The following is a 22,133-nucleotide window of genomic DNA, read 5'->3' as shown; positions in this document are numbered from 1 at the left end:
TCACCAAACAATTATCCACCAGGTAACGATCTAGGCCCATCACATATCTGTGCATTCTGTCTGTCATGTCAGCTACCAGAGCAGGTGCATGTCGAGCCAATGAGTCGAACTCCAAACTATACTCACGAACACTGCGGCCTCGCTGTCTTAACTGTAAAAATCTGTCCGCTCTGGCTCTACGCATCTCAGGAGGCAGGAAATGACTGATAAATGCCTCTGTAAACTCGTCCCATACCGCTGGAGAAGCTAGTCTCCCCCTGGACAACTCCCAGGACTCAAACCAGTTAGCAGCTACCTCGTGCAATCTATATGAAGCCAACTCAACCGACTCGGTTGCCGAAGCTTTAATCAGACGTAAAGTGCGCTGCATCTCTCTAACAAACTTCTGGGGGTCCTTTTCGGGCTTTGTCCCGAAGAACTCTGGAGGGTTACAAGTCAGAAACTCACGAGCCCTCGAACTATCAGACCTGTGTACCGGATCTCCGCTTAAACCACGTCTGTGTTCCTGTCCGGCCACCAACCTGGTCAACAGTTGCACAGCATCCTGCATAGCCCTGTCTTCCGCTCCTGACTGTGGAGCTAGAGGCTCGGGTGCTGGGGCTCCAAAAACAGGTAAATCCGCCCTCTGATCTTCACCTGGGGCCGCCATAATTTCTGGCGGTGTAGCAGAGCTGGCTGTCGGGGGCACAGTCTCCCTCTCAGGCATCGATCGGGCCCTGGTAACTCTGTGCGCCTGACCAATCTCACCGGGTGCTACTGATTTGCCCTTTTGGGTAGCCGTCGTTTTCCCGGAGGCATTACTGAAAATGATGACAATCGTTTCGTTAGGAAAGAATCATCCTAATAATATAGCTCTATCGCACGATATAAGATAAGAAGAAAAAGTAATATCCTAAATGTCCTGTAGCCTCCTGCTTATAGATGTGGTGCACAACACACCGATAAACAAGACTCTACTAGACACGGTCTGTAGACATTCCGAAGACCCAACCGCTCTGATACCACTTTTTTCACGACCCAACCCCGTAGGCCGCGACTAGTGCCCGAGTTGGGCACCCAAACGTACCTTTATCCCAAATTAGTCTATTTTTTTCTTCTGAATAAACAAATATAGTGATTAGTAGAAATTGCTAAATATATCATAAAAGTAGATATACGCACGAGAGTTGAAAGGTTGTCACAAAACACACAAAAATCCAAACCATATATACAAAACCCACAACATAACTCTGTCTACAGACCTCTACAGATGATAGCATAGTCATAAGACGGGATAGGGCCCCGTCGTACCCCTGACCAACATATCCAAATATACAGAGATAGAGTCAGTACCAAAATACAAGCTCCGAACAAAGGAGCACTGTCAATAACACAGCAGATGTCCTAAACCGGCGGATCAGCAAGTCAAACTTCGATACCTGCGGGCATGTAACGCAGCCCCCGAAGAAAGGAGGTCAGTACGGAAAATGTACTGAATATGTGAAGCATGCACTGTACTATATAAGATCATAATCTGAATAGTATATGCAAAACATGAAATCAATGTTTAGAATTTCAAAATGCTTATCAAAATCTCAAACCATATATGCACAGACATATGCCATATCCGGCCCCATTAGGGACTCGGTGAACAAAGTGTGGTTGCCCTCCCATCATCGGCACCACGGCACAGCATAACACCAGAGTAGGGAATATCTCCGTAACAAATCATATCATATCAGATGGCCATATCAAATTATATCATATCATATCATATCACAAACATATATGTACATGACACAGCATAACTCCGTGGCATAATATTTACCACCCCATGGTACATGTCATACCTGCCCCCTCACATCGAGACACGGCGAATAATGTAGAGAAATACGCACGAAAACATATCTTGGCCCAGGCTTAGTGAAAGAAGCATTGAGGCATCCACGAGTGGAGTAGTGAGAAACTAAATGCAATGTAAATTACAAAACATTTATACAGACTCGATGGCATAATTTCGATAACAAATCATAAAAGGAAACTTGAATAATAATAGTAGTACAAGTACTTCCAATATCACAATAGTCTATGTAAAAATAGTACTTTCCGAATCATCTCTGTACTTCTAAATATATTATGGAAATTAACGGAATAATTATTCATATAATATTAGGAAGCATAGCAAAGAGTTTCTTTCAAATTTTACCTACCGTAATTCAAACGGAATAACGAAGAAAAATTCGGAATAGTGGGGCCTACCTCGATCAAATGAGGTGGCGTATACAAATCACGTGCGTTAGATTTCATAACATTATTTAGAAGAGTTTCAAGGTATTCAGAATTCATTTGTGCAAAATCTAGAAGTTTAGACAATTTTTCCAAAACTATTCATAATTACCTAATTCAATTCTATTGAATAGAAAAGGGAAATTTTCGAGCGTCGATTTCAAAGAGTAGAGTGATCCCCGAGGTTCGTATTCACTCTTATTACATCTAGGACATGCCAAGTGAAGAAAAGGTAAAGCTTTACATACCTTTTTGACGTTTTATGGTTGTCCAAAATCAATTCCCGTTTCCTCCAAAATCTAAAATTGGTCACATTTACCAATTACTATTAATAAGACTTTAAGAATTCAATTTTTCCAATACTTGTCTACAAAAATTTCGGCAGTATCTCCCCTATATATATGACAACCCCGAGATTACAACTCGGCCACAATATCAACAACCAAGCCAACAACAACACCAATTCCATCAATAATCAACTTAAACACACCATAACATAAATTGGTGTAATTTTCCAATTAGTGCAACAACTTTCAACCAAACTTTGCATTTCCAAATAAATATGAATATCTCATATCCATAATTAGTTTCAACTCATTCCAACATAAGTGAAAAATATTCCAAGTAAGCTATCCAATTTTTTTCAACTCCATACTTCACTAAAAAATTTCATAAATACCACAAAAATATTAAAAATTCATTTTCTTTCTTCAACTTCACAACTAACAACAACACTCCATACTTTTAATAATTTACCTCCATATTCTTATAATATCATACTCAAATTACATAATTCCTACAAACTAGTTTAATACCAACTTACACCATTTAAACTTCATTTATATCCCCAAAATCATAACCACAACTAACAAATTATACAAACTTATTTTTTTTTCCAATTATATCACCTAACCCATACTTCCAACTTCAATAAATTTCATCCAACTTCCATTTTCAACATCAAATAACTATCATAACTACTATACAAATACTACACAAAAATACTACACAAAAATACTACACAAAAATTGAATAATTCTTACTCATATAAGAACATGTATACATGGCACCATATTACCATGAAAACTTCCATATTTTCATAAATTCCATACACCTCCACATACTACAACATATACAAACCTTCATAACATAATAAAATGAATCAATTCTTACCTTTTTCTTCTAGCTTCTTCACTTCCAAATCAATGAAACAAGTCTCCAAACTTCCAAAACAACTACACCATGTTGTAGAGCACCCTTGACTTAGTAGGAATACTAGAAAATTATAATTTTTGGGGATAATTTGGAGGGTTGATTTACTCCCTCCTTGGCCGATTTTTCTCTTCTATTTTTCCTCAAGTTCTTCTCACTTCTAACTCTCTCAAATGGTCTAGAAATCTCTAGGATTTTATGACTAAGGCTCCCATGTGAAATTACCATTTTGCCCCTCACCTTTCCTAATATTTTCAAGTTGAATTTCCACATTTGCCCTTAACTTTTTATAGTATTTCCATATGTAAAATTTCAAGTATACCCCTAACCTTTTATGGTATTTCCACATGTGAAATTCCAATTTTACCCCTAACCTTTTATGGTATTTCCACATGTGAAATTCCAATTTTGCCCTTTAACTTTTCCAATAATTCCACCTCCCAACTTAATCAATAAAAACTTGTATATAACAAGACCAAGCATAGTCTTACCCTTGACTTGTTACAAGTATTCCCAACATGTCCTTAGGTGCAAAGTACGGGTTATAATAAATTATACTTATTGAGTCACTATTGTATATGATGCTATGTGTGGATTTAAATGACTATTATGATTTCCTTGTTGGTGTTCTTCCCATGAGTGGCACAGTTGATTCATTGAATATAAATTATAATCATCTCATTCTTCACATGATCTTGCTTACTTGCCACGTTCCCCACACCGTGCAAGATATGATATGATTTTGAGGGATGTGCCACGCGCTAAGGATGATATATTAATATGACTTCGAGGGACGTGCCCCATGCTGAGTAGGTACATGGATAAATAAGTACCCATGAGTCCGAACTGGCTTTGAGTAGCGAGTGTGTATCAATAGAACAGACATGCATCATTCTCTATGACATTTGAATTATAATTACACCTCATTATCATTGATCAGTGTCTGTGAGTGATCTATTATTTTGGTGATTGATTCTTTTTGTAAGTGCTACTTTAAATTTTCCCCTCTCCCTGTTATGTAGTACTTCTATTACGTTATATCCTTAATTACTATTATATCTATTAGGTTGGGCTGGTTGCCGAATTTCTTTGCAGATTATAGAACTTGGAGATTTGGATAGTGCGTCAGAGTTTAGGGTGCTCATCACTGCATTATTTAGGGTTAGCTAGGAATGCTTACAAAGTACCTATTGTTGTTTTGGTACTCACTCTCTTTCTTTTCAAAACTTGTGTAGGTCACGAGCCTAGTACATCCTAATTTCCTTTTTGCATAAGTGTCTGGGACTTTCATTTGGATTATATAAGGTAGCTTCTACTATCTTTGGTAGGCATCACATATCCTTACTTTATGTCCTTAATCTATTCTAGATTTAGAGATTATCAGACTTGTAATTTCTTTGAATCCATATTGTTATCTAGTGGCTTGTACAAATGACACTAGGTTTTGGGGAAGGTTTTATCTATATGTGTTATGAATTATACGTAATGTTGTTCACAGATTCTTTACTTTCTCTTTTTTTTTACATTTACTCTTGAAGACAATTATTTTGGCTTCCTAGCCTAGGTGAAATAACATAGGTGCCATCACACCCAATTTTTAGGTCCTAAAAATATGTATCAGAGCCCTAGGTTCATAGGTCTCACATGTGTATAAGCCAAGTCTTGTAGAGTCTTGCGGATCAACATGGAGACGTTTGTTGCTTATCTTTGAGAGTCTATAAGAACTGTTAGGAAACTTTATTTTGTCCATTCATTCTCAATGTGCATCATCACTTTCGTGATTATTGAGTCGTCTTATATTCTTTTATAAGAGGCATAGGATGAGAGTTTATACTGTAGGTAGAGGAGGAGAGGTAATCCCTGAGTGTGTTGTCGATACCTTATCTAGGGGTAGAGGTAGAGCTAGTGCAACAGGGAGAGGTTGTGATCGAGGAGCAGCACCGATTAGAGCCCATGTTAGAGGTGTCTCCCCCGAGCCAAAGATTGACTCTACAGAAGATCAGATTCCTCTAGAGTATATTATTGTGCCTTTGCTTTAGGACACCTTGCTGAGGGTGGAGAGCAGACTAAGATAGTTTGAGATAGAAGGGCCTCACTGTTGCAGAGTATAAGACCTCTTTCTATCAATTATCTAGGCATGCCCTAGTTATTATTCCTAGTAATGCTAAGAGGATGTGCAGGTTTGTGAGGAGATTTTCCTACCCCATTCATGTTTTAGTGTTTAGATCACCCCACGAGGAAGATACTCTTCAGTTTATAGTTTGGGACACTAAGGAGGCGAAGTTGATGAAGCTCGAGGAGTTGTGGGATATGAGAGAAAAGAGACCCCGTACTTCTAGTAAATTTTTGGTGCCTCATTTAGAGGTAGAGAGTCATTTAGGAGAGGTGGTTATTTCCAGCATCATGGACCATTTCATGTAGCCATGCATGCATCTGAGGGTAGTCATGCAGCCCGTGGAACTATGTAGTTATAGTAGTTCCTCTGAGTCATCACAAAAGTCTTCTATTCAGATATTCTATTATTATTGGGGGGATCCAGGTGATATTATGCAGCAGTGCCCTATGTAGAGTTGGGGAGAACCCCAACCTAGTTCTTCAGTTCTGGCTAGTTCACTATCGCCTCTAGCCAGAGGCCGAGTAAGAACTATGATAGGTAGGGGATATGATTTAGACCACAAATAGTAGAGGAGGTCATTGTTATGCTTATTCTGGGGAGTCTTGAGGCTTATGCTTCTAATACATTGATTACAAGTATTGTTCAGGCCTGCCATCAATCTGTTTCTGTATTATTTGATACGAGATCGACTTTGTTTTATGTGTTTGTCTATTATGCTTCTAAGTTTGATTTTATGTGTGATCGCATGTATTTATCGATCCATATTTCTTTCCCCGTAGGTGAGCCTTTAGTGGTTGATTAGGTGTACTGATCCTATAGTGGTATTTAGGTGGTGTATGACACTTGGGTAGACTATATCATATTGGGAATGGTTGATTTTGATATCATTCTGGGTATGGATTGGCTTTGTCATTATCTTGTTATTCTTGACTGTTATGCTAAGACTGTGACCTTAGTATGCCCAATATTTTGAGGGTTGAGTGGAAGGTATCTACTGGTTCTTACCCTATTAAGGTTATTTACTTCCTTCGTGCACAATGATTAGTATATAACGTGTCATGATCCAAAAATTGAGGTCATGATGGCACATATCCATAAACCCAACCTGATATGTAAGCATAATATTAAATCTCATACGAGACTCCTAAAGGGGAAGTCTATCACGACCCGACCTTGGGCCTAGTCCTAACACAGCAATTGGGATGCAAGGAACCCCAACCATGAGCCATCTTAGCATACATCACATACATAAGGTAAAGAAAATTGTAAGCGAAAGTAATCAAAAATGGGGAATGTGGATAAGGAAAATCAGCACAATAGATGTCCAAAGGGACTACACCATACAACGTCTAAATATGCCTCTAGTTTAACCTTTGACAAGGGCTTAGGACAAGCTCTTAGCTCACCCTAACAATAGAGGAAATGTCTAAGAATGGTAACATGAATAAAAGTCCTGTCCTCAATAGAATGAGTACTTACCAACTCCTTGGAAATCTAAAGAAAACACTAGCCACAAACGGGATAGTCGTGAGTGTCATCTGTCCTTACATTATAAAATAATGTAGGTAAAATATGCGTTAGTACGTTTGAATATACCAAGTATGTGAGGTATGCATGAACAAGTAAAAGAACATATCAATATGTCATAAGATGCATAAACAATCATAATGAACATGGGTATAACTTAAAAGCAATTTAAAACATATGAAACTCATGGTCAATGCATATCATAAAACTTCAGCTTTCAACTCATAACTTGATGTCTTAAAGCTTAACTTGAACTTGTGTGGGATTAGACCTTTAACCGACAACTAAGACCATGAGAGATACTACATAGAATCCAATGACTCTTGCATTGAGATAGGTCAATGACTCCTATATTGAAACAGAGGAGGCTACCTTGCCAGGGCATACTCCAAAAGTAACTCAACTCAACTCAACTAGGCTATGTGGATCCACTAGTTAGGCCATGAAGATAACATACGTGGGCAATATAGTTTGGGACTTTAGTTTGCTAATAGAATTCCCTTGGATAACCAACTACGTTATCCGACCGAAACCCACCTAGAAGTCCTCTCGGTTCTTAGTCAATATCCCAATGGAAACTCATAAAATATAATCATAACATAATCAATTGTAAATTGAATGCAAACTTGAGAAATCTTTGTGACTTCATGGGTGAAAAGGGTCCATGAATAAATTCCCACATACCTTGTTTGAATTCAATAGGAATTAAAGAAGAACCTTGAAGAAATCTTAAAACCCTAGCTTGAATTTTAAGAGAAACCTTGAGAGACCTTGTGAGTTCTTTCCTTGGGAATTTTGAGAGAATGAATTGAATAGGAGGGGATTTTGAAGAATAGAGTATTTATAAACTTTGATCTTGGCCAGAAAAGTGTCTAGGTTCATTGAACCGATCTTGGGAAAATACACAGTTGCCCTTCATTAAAATCTAAAAGCTGGCCCTACTGACTCCCTTATACGGGCAACTATCTAAACAACTCATCCTGCAGTTCTAAGAAATGGGTCTAAAAATATAGTCTTTGAAGTTTGGGAATGGGCAGGGTTTATGACGCGTTTTCAAGTAAATGACCCATCTTTTAGGCTCGTCCTATAGGTCCCAAAAACCGGCAAAATAGTAGTCTCTAAAGTTTTGTGATAGGTGGTCTTTATGACCTGCCCTAGCTTCTACGACCCGTCCTGCAAGTTCGTAGACTTGGCCCTGATGGATCCTTGAAACTTGGCCTCTGAATTTAGCTTATGAGGGGTTTCTATGAGCCGTCATCTTGAGGACTACTCATCCTGACAAGACGTAGAACCTCTCCTGAGGGTAACTTCAACTTTTGTTCGAAGGGTCACTCCACGACACAACTTTACGAGCCGTAGAGGGACTCGTTCACATAGATAGGTTCAAAATTCTGGGACTTTGCTCCTTGGTTCCAACTTTCCAACTTACGGGATCTTACCAAAGACAGGCCACAAAATAAATGAAAAAAAGAATAACGAAGAAATATCCCAAACCAGGCATCATAAGTGTAAAAAAACATCTAGTACAATAATCAAATCCGATATACATCATAAGTCTTCATACAATAGTAAATACTGAAAGCATAATATGGAACTAATGGTGATCGAAATCATAGGATCTTACCACTAGTCTGATATAACACTATTCGCTAGAGGAAATCGACTGCTGCATAGAATACCCTGACTATGATCTGCATCAAAAGGGACACAGAAGTAGGGATGAGTACAATCCATATGTACTCAGTAGGTTTGACTGATGAAGTATAACGAATTAATAAAACTTATAAAGTAAAATAAGGAATGTTTTCACTTGCTTATAGAAAAGTCCCACTCTGGCATCAGTGCCACCAATTAATATAGAACGAAGCGAGTAAGGTAAACATATAGGGACAGTTCAATATTACATATAATAAGATACGTCAAATAATCCAAAGAATAAAATAATGCATTGCAATGAGATGATATAATGATGTGGTAGTCCGGTGAAATCAAGGCTGTCGCACAATCTGTCATATATACCTGTCGAGCTAAGGCTTCCAGACAAGAACCCATGGGAACTCGCAGTTCATATACCAAATTACAATCTCAATATCTCATCGACTTTCCACCTAACTCGTGGTCAAGGATATAAAAAGGTGTCACATTTTCTTTCTCAAAAAGAATTTCCACATTTGTCAGCTTTCCAAGATCAATGATATGATGAATGAGGATGAATGTATCACAACACATAAGGAATGGAGAAAATAACTGACTCAACATGTAATATCAAGTTCAAAGTTCTCAAACTTCAACCTAAACATGATATACACCCTCAAATAGATAGTAATGGGAACGAGATACATTAAAATAAGAGTTCACCCTTTTTGAAAACGTTTCATTACTCAAGTATAATCAAAACCCCAAACTCAATCCATGATGTGTGCATCACAAGTCAAATAGTAATACAAGCCTCTCTCATAGTCAAATCATGAATCACATGCTCTCAAAAAAAAATATGATAGCAAAATAAGGCCCCACATGGGCTAAACCACATAACAAAGCCCCCACATAGGCAACACAATATAAGAAGCAGTCCCAAATGACATTTGAACCCCCTCCCAAAGTCTACAACATAAGAATGATCAATTACCCAATCCTACTCAAAAAAGAATAGCCAAACCTACCTCGAAGGCCAAAACTTCACTTGAACACTCTAATTAGAACTCTACTATAAAACAACAACTCCAAAATGATCAACAACAATCAAGAATGGAAAGAGTTCATCAAAAAGAGTCCAACGATAATCACATTGCAAGGTTTTAGAATCGGGGTAGAAATCGTCCAAAAATAACCTCGAAAATGAAAAATCCAAAACTTGAATTTTATTTGAGATTCAGATTCTACATATCAAGAGGAGTTCGTGGTTAAAAAATTCATTAAAATTGAGTAAGAAACAAATTTGGAATCAAAGAAAACAAATTTTGAAATTTTGGAAGAAAAACCCCAAAATCCACCTTGAAATCATTATTTTTAAATGCTTTCAGAAGATAAAATTGATAGAAAACGATTTAGGACTGATAAAGGAAATTAACCAAACGAAATTTTTCAGAATAACTCCATGAATCTCTCCTCCTAATCTCAAACCGATTGAAAATAGTGGTATGTGAAGAAATAGAGTTTTTCCCGAAATAACACTATTTAGGCCCTAAATTGTTCACAGCAATCGTGGGCCACTAACCCTACGATCGCGGAGGTCACAGGAGTTAGTCATGGCCAAAAACAGAGCCTTTTGCTGTGAACACAAAGCACTAGGGACTGCTTCTTCATAAACCATGCTCAAGGTCGTGAACGTGAAGAAGAGAATAAAGGCTCTCCGCGAACGCAAGCTTCATGGCCGCTAATGCGAAGAAGAGGGGGAACCTGCACCAGAAACCAGCAAATTCCCAAACTCAAAGTCTCCGAACTGACCTTTGGAAATCGTTCAGGGTTCGATACGAATAAACTGGATATGCTACCACACTAAATTCAATATTTTGGACTAAATAGAATCGTTGGATTTCTTTAAAATGACTGTTATGATGAAAACTACCCTTCCGGACCCCTTTCATGAATTAAAACAAAACTTTTAGCCTAAATTCCCACAATGGATTCTAGGGTCTCTGAGCTCTAATGCAACACTCAACTAGACCAAACTCAATGTTCCGGATACAACGGAACTGATGGAATCCCCATCCGACGTTCAAATCTTGGAATGTCTAGCAAAGCCAATTATCTTAATTAAAACTTCACTCAAGGTCTCAAATCACTAAAATCATGCCCGATCCATCAGAAACCGCACCAACCATCTCCATAATACAACAAAGCATGAAAACGCTAGGGGAAGGGGAAAATGGTCATTTCACATAAAAAAGTAATTTCTCAAGAATCGGGATATTACATCATCCACCACAAAAATACACATTTTTCCTCTAATAAAAAGTGAAATAAAGTACCTGTAGGGGTGAATAGCTGATGGTATCTATGGCACATGTCGAACTCCTCCTTTTATATAGCCTTTTCGATAGGTTCGTGCCTCAATTACACCTTTACTGAATCAATATGCTTTGATCTCAATGGTCTAGTCTACCTATCCAAGATAGCAACATGCTCCTTCTTGAATGACAAGTCCAGATCCAAAGCAACCGAGTTACACTGAATCACATGAAAATCATCATACTGGTACTGCTTAAAAATCGATATATGAAATACAGGATGAACAGCTGAAAGGTTTGGAGGCAAGCCCAATTTATAAGCCATCTCTCCATACTTCTCCAAAATCTCAAAAGGGACAATAAACCTCAGACAAACCTTCCCTTTCCTCTCAAACCTCATCACACCCTTAGTGGGTGAAATCTTGAGCAACACTCGCTCACCAATGGCAAATGAAACATCACGAACACGCCTATCTGCATAGCTCTTCTACCTACTCTGGGCAATCACAAGGCTCTGCTGAATCAACTTTACCCTATCCTTGGCATCTCTAAACAATTCGGTACCCAAAGGATATACCCTAAAAGAATCAAACCATCCCACGAGAGATCTCCATCTCCTCCTACATAAGGCCTCAAATGGTGCCATCTGGGTGCTGGAATGGTAACTATTATGGTATGTAAACTCCGCAAAAGGAAGGGACTAGTCCTTATAACAACCAAAGTACATGACACAAACATGGAGCATGTCCTGATATACCTGAATAGTCCACTCCGACTGACCATCGGTTTTAGGATAAAAAGCTATCCTCAACTCAAGCTTGGTACCCATCTGCTCCTACATAGAACTCCATAAATGAGAGGTAAACTGTGTACCTGTATTAGACACAATAGAAATGGGCACTCCATGCAAGCGAGCAATCTCATAGATGTAGATCCTAGCCAATTGCTCCATATTATAGCTAGTCTTCATTGAAATGAAATGCGCTGATTTGGTCAACCGCTCTACTGTCACCCAAAGTGAATTGTGCTTACCCAAAGTTAAGGGTAACCTAGTCACAAAGTCTATAGTAATTCTCTCCTACTTCCACTCAGAAATAGGCATCCTTTGAATAGAACCACCCAGTTTTTGAAGATCATACTTCACTTATTGACAATTTAAACTCTTAGCCACAAAATCAACAATGTCTCTCATCATTCCACACCACCAATAGTGTGGTTTCAAGTCATAAAACATCTTAACTGCTCCTGGTGAATATAGTATTTTGAATAATAAGCGTCTTCCTATATCATACGCACCCACTCACTAACCTTTGTCACACAAATATGATTATTATTCCTCAAAACTCCCTCGGGATCAAGCGAAGATGATTTAGCATCACCTCTCAACACTTTGTCCCAAATCATTCTCAACTTGTCATCATCAAGCTGACCGACACAAATCTGATCCATCAAGGTAGACCTAGCCTCCATGAAGGCCAAAATGCTATGAAGTATAGAGATATCAAGTCGAACTACCTGTCTAGTCAATGACTGATCCTCCAAAGCTAAAGGCCTCTCCTCCGCCTTAAGAAAGGCTAAACTAACCATACTAGTGCTTTGCGAACAAGGCATCTGCTACTACATTAGCCTTGCTCTATTGATAAAGAATAGTAATGTCATAGTCTTGTAATAGTTCAAACCACCTACGCTGCCTCATATTCAGATTCGACTGAGAAAAGATATACTTAAGGCTACAGTGATCGGTACAGACCTCACAATACACATATTATAGATAGTGTCTCCATAAATTCAAAACAAAGACCACCACCGCTAACTCCAAATTGTGAATAAGGTAGTTTTTCTCATGTGACTTCAGATGTCGAGAAGCATAGCCTATAACTCTCCTCTTATGCATCAACACACAACCCAAGCCAACCCCAAAGCATCATAAAATACAATGAAAGCCACACCTTTCTTAGGTAATGCTAGAATAGATGTCGAGGTCAATAATTCCTTGACCATTTGAAATCTCACCTCACATTTATTAGTCCAATAAAATGCCATGGTCTTTTGAGTCATCCTAGTCAATGGAGTTGCAAAGGAAAAGAAACACTAAACAAATCAATGATAAAAGCATACTAACCTGATAAACTTTGAATCTCTATAATCGAAGTAGGTCTAACCCAATCACGAACCACCGCAACCTTTTCTTGATCAACCATATTACCATCCTTGATCAGCACATGACCTAAGAATGCCATAGACTTGAGCCAAAACTAACATTTGGAGAATTTTGCGTACAACTTCTCTTCTATCAATCTTTATATTACGGCCCTCAAGTGACTAACATGGTCGGCCTCATTCTTAGAATAAACTAAGATATCATTGATAAATACAATCACAAAGTAGTCCAAAAAGTCCTAAATACCCAGTTCATCAATTCTATAAAACCAGCTGAGGCACTATCAACCCAAAGGACATAACTTAAACTCATAATTCCCATAATGAGTCTTGAAAGTAGTTTTTGAGATATCGATTCCCAAACTCTAATGTGATGGTAACCCAACCTTAAGTCGAGCTTAGAGAACACCAATTCACCCTGAAGCTGATCAAATAAATCATCAATGCAAGTAAGAGGAAACTTATCCTAGATTATAACTTTGTTCAACTGTCGATAGTCAATACATATCCACATAGTACCATCCTTCTTCTTTAGAAATAAGATTGGTGCCCCACGGTGATACATTTGGCCAAATAAACCCCTTCTTCAATAAATCTTCCAACTATTCCTTCAACTCCTTCTATTTTTCCAAAGCCTTTTGATAAGGAGAAATAGAAAGGGGTTTGGTTCTCGACTCCAAATCAATCACAAAATTGTTATCACGGTCCAGAAGAACACCTGGCAAGTCTGTAGGAAACACATCCATAAACTCTCTCACCGCCCTCGTGGTCTCTAAAAGAGATTATTCCTTAGTAAGATCATGCACATAATCTAAATAAGACAAGTAAACTTTATCCATCATACGACAAGCATGAATATAAGATATCACAGCCTTTGGATACGAACTCGGATTACCCTTTCACACTAACTAAGGTAAATCAGGATAAGCTAAGGTCGTGGTCTTGGCATAATAATCTAGAATCGCATGATAGGAAGACAACCAGTCCATACCCAATATCACATCAAAATCAAGCATATCTAATAAAATCAAGTTTGCCCAAGTCTCTCTACCTAAAATTATCATAATAAAGGGCCAATATACCTGATTCACCAATAAAGACTCACCTCCCAGGGTAAAAATACTAATAGGCACATCAAGGGGTTCACACACATAATCAATGCCCCTATTAAAATAAGTCAACATATAAGAATAGGTAGACCAAAGATTGAATAATACTAAAGCAGAATGATGGTCTAGAATTATACCTATAATCACTACATCGGAGGCCTCCTCCTCAAACCTACCTAGTATAGCATAAAATAGTCTACGGTAACCAGCTGACCTTACTTCATAACCTTAGCCTCCCTCTATTTAGAGTGTTCTAGTTTGACTAACTGCGAACCACCTCGAGCACCACATCGGGCTCCACCCTTGGCACCTCGAGAATCTGGCACTCTATGAAGCACCTCATAGAGCTGGGACGGGTATTGGACGAACAATTATTATCCTAGACTGAATAGTAGAAGAAGCACGTCTGGGGCAATCTTTTCCTTATGACCAAACTCATTACACAAAAAGTAGCTGTGAGGACTCGAACCCCGTGAAAGATAACCAAAAGTCTCCATACGTCCTCCAAATCCTAAAGAACCACCATAACTAGACTAATCCAGTATGGGTTCACCTGTACCATTTGTACCCTGAATCGCCTCATGGACTGTCCTACCTAAATACTACCTACCTTTGGATGAATGGCCGTTGAGTTGACCTTATTAATGGAAACTCTTGGCACCACCCTATCTAGCATGCTGGATACTCTCAATCATACTGGCATGATTTATAATACTCTAAAATGTGCTATTTGATAATACAAGAGAGGTTGTAGCCTCCTAAAGATAACCATCAAATCCCTTCACCAACTTATGAATCTGCTCAAACTCTATAGGAATACTCGACATAGCATAATGAGATAACTTATAAAAATGAGCCTCATACTCAGACATTGATAGGGAGCCCTACTCTAATCTATCGAACTCAATCTTATGCTGATCATGGAGGCTATAAGGCACAAACCTCTCAAGGAAGATCTCAGTAAATTGCTCCCAACTCATTATAGGAAAACCGGTAGGTCTGCGAAAATGAACTGAGCTCCACCACTCCTTGGATAGTCTCGTAAACTGATATGAAGAGTAAGCTACTCCATGTGCCTCCAAAATACCCAGGTTGAACAACCTGTCCTGGCACTCAGTCAAGAAATCATAGGTCTTCTCTCATACTACACAATCAACTCGGGAGGTACCAATCAAACAAACCGCTCAAAATGCTTCTTCTCAGACACCAAAATGGCTGTAGAAGTAGAAAATAGCGGAGCTACAAATCTTAAAGGTGCAATAAAGGGCACCAAAGAAGAACCAAGAGTCTAAAATCCCAAAATAGTACCCAAATTATGTGGTGTAGAACCAAATGTATTAGAAGAGCCTGAAATACCCAGAAGAACACCAGGAATAGAGGCACAATACAATCTAGCGAATAATCAGACAAGTAACTCCTCAAGCATCAGAGCACTGTTGGGAACTATAGGAGGCTGGGATGGCTATTGCTCCTCAGCCTTTTGCTCAAAATCATCCTCATTCTCATATATAGGCTCATGCGATGCCTCTCTAACTCATCCTAAAGAAGGTGTTTCTCCTCTCCCTTAGCCTCAACCCTTAATTCCACTGCGTCCTCTGCTTCACCCACAAACTAGGCTTGGGCAGCAGGTACAACCTCATCCTCGGTGACTCTAGCTCTAGTCCTTATCATCTGCATAGAAGCAATAGATTAGAGGTATATAATACTTAATCTGATAAATCATGCGAAAGAAATCAAAATAAAGAATTTCTCCTAATAAGTAATTTGTAGCCTTGCGAAGATAAATATGGACATTTGTGTACTGATCTGCAAGACTCTACTAGACACTCTTCTCTTTAACTTATGAGACCGGTAACCTAGCACTCCGACACTAATTTATCATGACCCAAGAATTGAGATCATGATGTCACACATATCAAAACCCAACCTGGTGTGTAAGCCTAATAATAAATCTTATAAGAGACTCCCAAAGGGTAAGTCACACCACAAAAGAAATGAAAGAAAAATAACAAAGAAATATCCCAAGACTTGGTGTTATAAGTGTAAAGAAAATCTAGTACAACAATCGAATCTGATATACATCATAAGTCCTCAAACAATAGTAAAGACTAAAAGCAATAGATGGAACTAATGGAGATCTAGATCAGATGATCTTCCCACTAATCTGATAGGACACTATCCGCTAGAGAAAATTAGATGTCATATGAATATTTGGACTAAGATCTACATTAAAAGGGACACAGAAGTAGGAGTGAGTACAATCTATATGTACTCAGTAGATTTGACCAACTTAGTATAAGGAATTAATTAAAATTATAAAAAAATAAGGAAGACTTCCACCTGCATACATAAAAGTCCCACTCCGGGATCGGTGCCGCCAATTTATATAGAATGATGCGAGTAAGGTAAACATACAGGGACAGTTCAAAATCATATATGATCATATATTTCAAATAATCCAAAGAAAAATACAATGAGATGATGCAATGATGTGGTGGTACAGTGGAATCAAGGCTATCACCCAACTTATCGTATACACATGTAGAGCCAAAGCTTCAAGACAAGGAACCATACGGAATTCGCATTCCATATACCAAATTACAATCTCAATATCTCATCAATTTACCACCTAGCTCATGGTCAAGGATATAAAAAGGTGTCACATTTTCTTTCTCAAAAAGAATTGCCACATTTCTCAACTTTCCAAGATCAATGATATGATGAATGAGGATGAATGTATCACAACACATAAGGCACAGAGACAATAACCAACTCAAAATGTAATACCAAGTTCAAAGTTTTTAAAACTTAACCTAAATATTATATACACCCTCAAATAGATAGTAATGCGAAGGAGATATATTTATATAAGAGTTCACCCTTTTTGAAAATATTTCATTACGCAAGTGTAATTAAACCCCAAACTAAACCCTTCATGCAGGTATTATAATTCAAATAGTATTACAAGACTCTCTCACAGGCCAATCATGAATCATATGCTCTCAAAATAAATAGGATAAAAAATAAGGCCCTCACACGGGATAAACCACATAAATAAGCCCCCACACGAGCAACACAGTATAAATTAGTCCCAAATCAAATTTTGACCCAATCCCAAAGTCTAAAACAAAAGAATGAATAATTACCCAATCCCAATCTCAAATAAGGATAGTCAAACCTACCTCGAAGGCCAAAACATCACTCGAACGCTCTAGTCGAAGCTCTACTCTCAAACACCTACTCCAAAATAATCGCCAACTATAAAGAATGGAATGATTTCACCAAAAGGATTCCAATAATACCCATATTGCAAGGTTTTAGAACCGAGGATAAAATCATCCAAAAATAACATCGAAAACAAAAAAGGAAAAAAGGAATTTTATTTGAATTTAAGAGTCTATACATTGAAATTCAAATTCTACACATCAAGAGGGGTTCGTGGTTGAACACCCCATTAAAATTGAGTAAGAAAAATATTGGAAATTAAAAAAAAGCAATTTTGAAATTGGAAGAAATACCCACAAAACCCACCTTGAAATTATGATTTTTAAATAATTTTGTAAAATGAAATTGATAAAAAAAATGATTTAGGATTGATAAATGAACTTACCGAAATGAAATTCTTTAATAAATCACTCCAAGAATCGCCCCTCCTAACCTCAAACCAATTGAAAATGGTGGAATGTGAAGAAATGAAATTTTTCCCAAAATGACACTATTCTGACCCCAAATTGTTAATCGTGATCGCGGCCCACTAACCTCATGATTGCGGAGATCACAATTCATGACCCGACGGTCTCCAACCAAGCCTCATGACATAGCGCAAGAATGCATAAGGTAAAATAAATGTGGAATCAACATAAGAACAGTCTAAGCATAATCATAGAAAGAAGAGTAAACTTGACTACATAGACTCCATGACATAAGTCCAACAATTGCCTTTACTACATAGGAAGGGTGGGGGCATAAGACATGTCCCTAACTTACCTCTAATGAAATAAATCAAAGCCTTTGAAATGAAATAAGAAACTCATAACTAGTCCCTGATAGATGAGGACTCACCAAACATTTCACCGATAAGGGAACTTTACTAGCCACGTGCAATAGAAGCCTGATCCTCAACCCCTACATTATTAAACAATGTAGGTAACAAATATGTTTTATTCTTTTTAAATATACTAAGTTTGAGGGTATGACATGCAACATAAATCATAAGATTCAATGATCAATTTAGTACATAATTAAGATGAGAGTAAAATCATGAGGAAACCATAATGATCAAAGCATTTAAAAGCCATAGTTGAAATCATGAAAGTACATAAGAGACCATATGTATGGATAGAACCATAACCAACAATAAGACCATGCGATCCAAATCATGGAATCCCGATTTCTCCCCACACAATGAAAGAAAGGGGATTCTACTTGCCAAGGTAGACTCTACTTCACTAGGCGGGTCATGTACCTATGCTATATGTAGATCCACTAGCTAGGCCATGAAGGCAACCTATGGTGGCACATAGTTTAAGGGAATTGAGGATGCTACTAAGGCTTTTGGTAGGGCCCCCACCTCATGTCCTCTCGGTGCTAAGTCAAATCCCACAGAATACATAACATAGTAGGCATACTTAGCATATATCATAACTTGTTCATAAATTCCATATATCATAGAATAGCTAATTTCATAACATAATTTCAATGTGAGTATTGTCTTGTCATCATCACAAATCATACTTGCATAATTCATGTGATTAGGTTCCTAGGTTACCACATAGGGACCTAAGTCACATTTCTTCATAACTTGCATAAAAGTCATAACTTGAACATACTTGTAATTCATGATCATAATTCATACATGGATTTAGAGTAAAACTCATATATATAGTTAATTTGGATGAAGCCCATGATAATACCTTGAAATTATCGAATTCATAATTATACGTCATAATATCATTATTGAAATTAGCTTCATTCATGGGCATTCGTAATTTAACTTAAAATTATGTAATTCATCTAGAAACATACTTATAATGGTCATTTATAATGATTAAAAATATAATTGAAATACCCCAATGCAATTCAACAAAAAAGAGTTACAACCCAATTGAAACTCATGAGATTTTGAATAAAAACCTTGGGACTCCAGGGATGAAAGGGACCCATGAATCAATTCCAACATACCTTGATTGAATTTGACCTTAGAATTGACAAAGGATACTTGTTCTTGAAGAAACTCTAGTCAAACTTGATGAAGAATATGAACCCTTGAATAAACCTTGAGAGAGAAGTCTTAAAGTTGATTGAGAATTAATGAGGGAAAAGAATAGGTTACGGAGTATTTAGGACAATTTCGTAATAAATCTAGTCCTAAAAACGTCCACATGCATTAATGAAAGAATAGGGAATGAGTAAAATACCCTTCTTTTAACTAGAACGGGAACTCACCACGGAGGACCCATCATGGTCCATGATGCGCATCACAGCCCATGGTGGTGTCCAAGATGATTGACTTAGAATTGGAACTTTGAGATTGCTGGAGAGAGTTTCAAAACACCCTCCACTAAACCTTTCACGGTCCATAGAGTGCATTACAGCTCGTAAAACATGGGCATGGTGTAGGGTCTGCAGGCTGGCTTGCAAAAGCGACCACCACAGGACTCACCATGGTCTATGAAGAGCTACACGGACCATGGTGGTCTATCGTGGTCCTTGCCTTGGGATCATTTTTCTGAGGTCTCAGGGAAGGGATCGCCACAGAGGGCTTCACGGCCCGTGGTGCTCACTCTGTACCTCACCCTGTAGGATTGAGCCTTAAGGTCACCACCACGGTGTCTTACCACGGTCCGTAGCACTTACCATGGTCTATGATGGCCTTCCATAGTCATTACATGCTGCAAAAACAAATTGCAGGTTTCAATAATTTTATCTTTTCATCCTCATTTTCTAACTTTTCAAATCAAGGGTCTTACAATATCTCCCCCTTGGGAATATTCGTCCTCGAATAGCATGAATGGAATAAGAAAGAAACATAGCATCCCAATATGAATGTAAAACATCTCTATAATGCATAAAACATGATATCTTTAATATCAAGCAAAAACATGACTTTAAAACTCATTTCATGAACATGAATGCATATGAAAATATGAGAACAACTAAAACACATGATTTAGTCCAGTTGTATCATGAAGGAACTAAATACCTCAACTAGGCTCGGAAGGAAATAGATGAAGATATCGGGATATTATATCAGCTTCGGCCTACCATATAGCACCCTCAACCTCTTGATTCCTCCATAACACTTTAACTGATGCTATTTCTTTGTTTATCATATTTCTAACTTGTCGTCCAAGATCTCAACCGAAACCTCTTCATAAGAAAGACTTCCCTTAACCTCAATGTTATCCAATGGCATAATGGAGCTAGGATCACCAACAAACGTCCTCAGTAATGAAACATGGAACACTGAATCCACAAATACCAAATTTTAAGGCGAATCCAATTCATAAGCCACTTTACCAATTCACCTCAAAATATGATATGGGCCAACACAGCAGAGAAGCAGAGACTTAGCTTTCCTTTCTTACCAAACTGTATCACACCCTTTATGGGTGAAATTTTCAAGTAAACCTAATTATTAACTTCAAATTCAAGTTCCCTTCTCCTCAAATCTGAATAAGACTTTTGTCGGCTTTGGGCAGTTTTCAATCTTTCTCTAATGAGTCTAACTTTCTCCATGGCCTCAAATACCAACTTGGGTCCTATCAAATCAACTTCACCTACCTCAAACCAACCGATAAGGGATCTATACCGCCTACTGTACAAAGCTTCAAATATAGCCATTTCAATGCTAAAGTGATAACTATTATTATAAGTGAACTTTATTAACAGCTAATGGTCATCCCAATTTCCTTTAAAATCAAACACACATTCTCTCAACTTATTCTCTAATATCTAAATGGTGCATTTGGCCTGACCATCTATTTTTGGGTGAAAAGTCGTACTGAGTTTCACTTGGGTGCCAAGGCCCTTTTGGAAAGATCTCCAAAGATATAAATTAGGTACCTCGATCTGAAATGATAGATAATGGAACATCATGAAGCTTATCAAACTCTCGTATATAGAATCTAGCATAGTCCTCAACTGAATATGAAGTCTTAACTGGGAGAAAATAAGTCGACTTAGTCATTCAGTCAACAATCACCCAAATAGAGTCGTGATATTGATGAGTACAAGGCAAATCTGTAATGAAGTCTATATTCAAGGCTTTCTACTTCCAAGTAGGAATCTCAATGTATTGAGCCAAACCTATTGATGCTCAACTTTTACTTGATGACAATATAGACACTTAGCCACAAATTTTGCAATATTCTTTTTCATCCCATTCCACCAATACACTTCTCTCAAATCTCTATACATCTTTGTGGATCTCGGATGAATGGAATATCGTGAACAATGAGATTTGGAAAACAACATATCTTTCAAGCCATCAACATTCGGAAGACACAATCTGCCTTGATATCTCAAAACACCATATTCCCCTGGAGAGAAAGCGTCAATGGCTTTTTCGACAACCGCTTTCTTCAATTGTACCAAAATGGGATCATAATCTTGCTTTGCCTTTACATCTACCACTAGAGATGATTCATAACTATTTTGCACAATAATACCATTAGAATCAACCAATCGAGCACCCAAATGGGTTAATCTGTGCACATCTTGAACTAATTTTTTCTTTTCATCCTCAATATGAGCAACACTGTTCATTAACAACCTACTAAGAGTGTCGGCAAT

The 22,133-nt window shown here is 37.8% G+C and overlaps 1 long non-coding RNA gene across 1 annotated transcript; it reads right to left on the bottom strand.

Annotated features, from left to right (window-relative positions):
* Positions 1–1,117: 1,117 nt before the first annotated feature.
* On the bottom strand, positions 1,118–3,554 carry LOC129885036 (uncharacterized). Its single transcript, XR_008766034.1, has 2 exons — positions 3,439–3,554; positions 1,118–1,418 (listed from the first exon to the last, which is right to left on the bottom strand). It is a non-coding gene; the product is annotated as an uncharacterized LOC129885036 (long non-coding RNA).
* Between the last annotated feature and the right edge of the window lie 18,579 nt (positions 3,555–22,133).

This window comes from Solanum dulcamara, chromosome 4 (assembly GCF_947179165.1).
Source record: "Solanum dulcamara chromosome 4, daSolDulc1.2, whole genome shotgun sequence".
NCBI lineage: Eukaryota > Viridiplantae > Streptophyta > Magnoliopsida > Solanales > Solanaceae > Solanum > Solanum dulcamara.
This window is presented reverse-complemented; position numbering and strand designations above follow the sequence as displayed.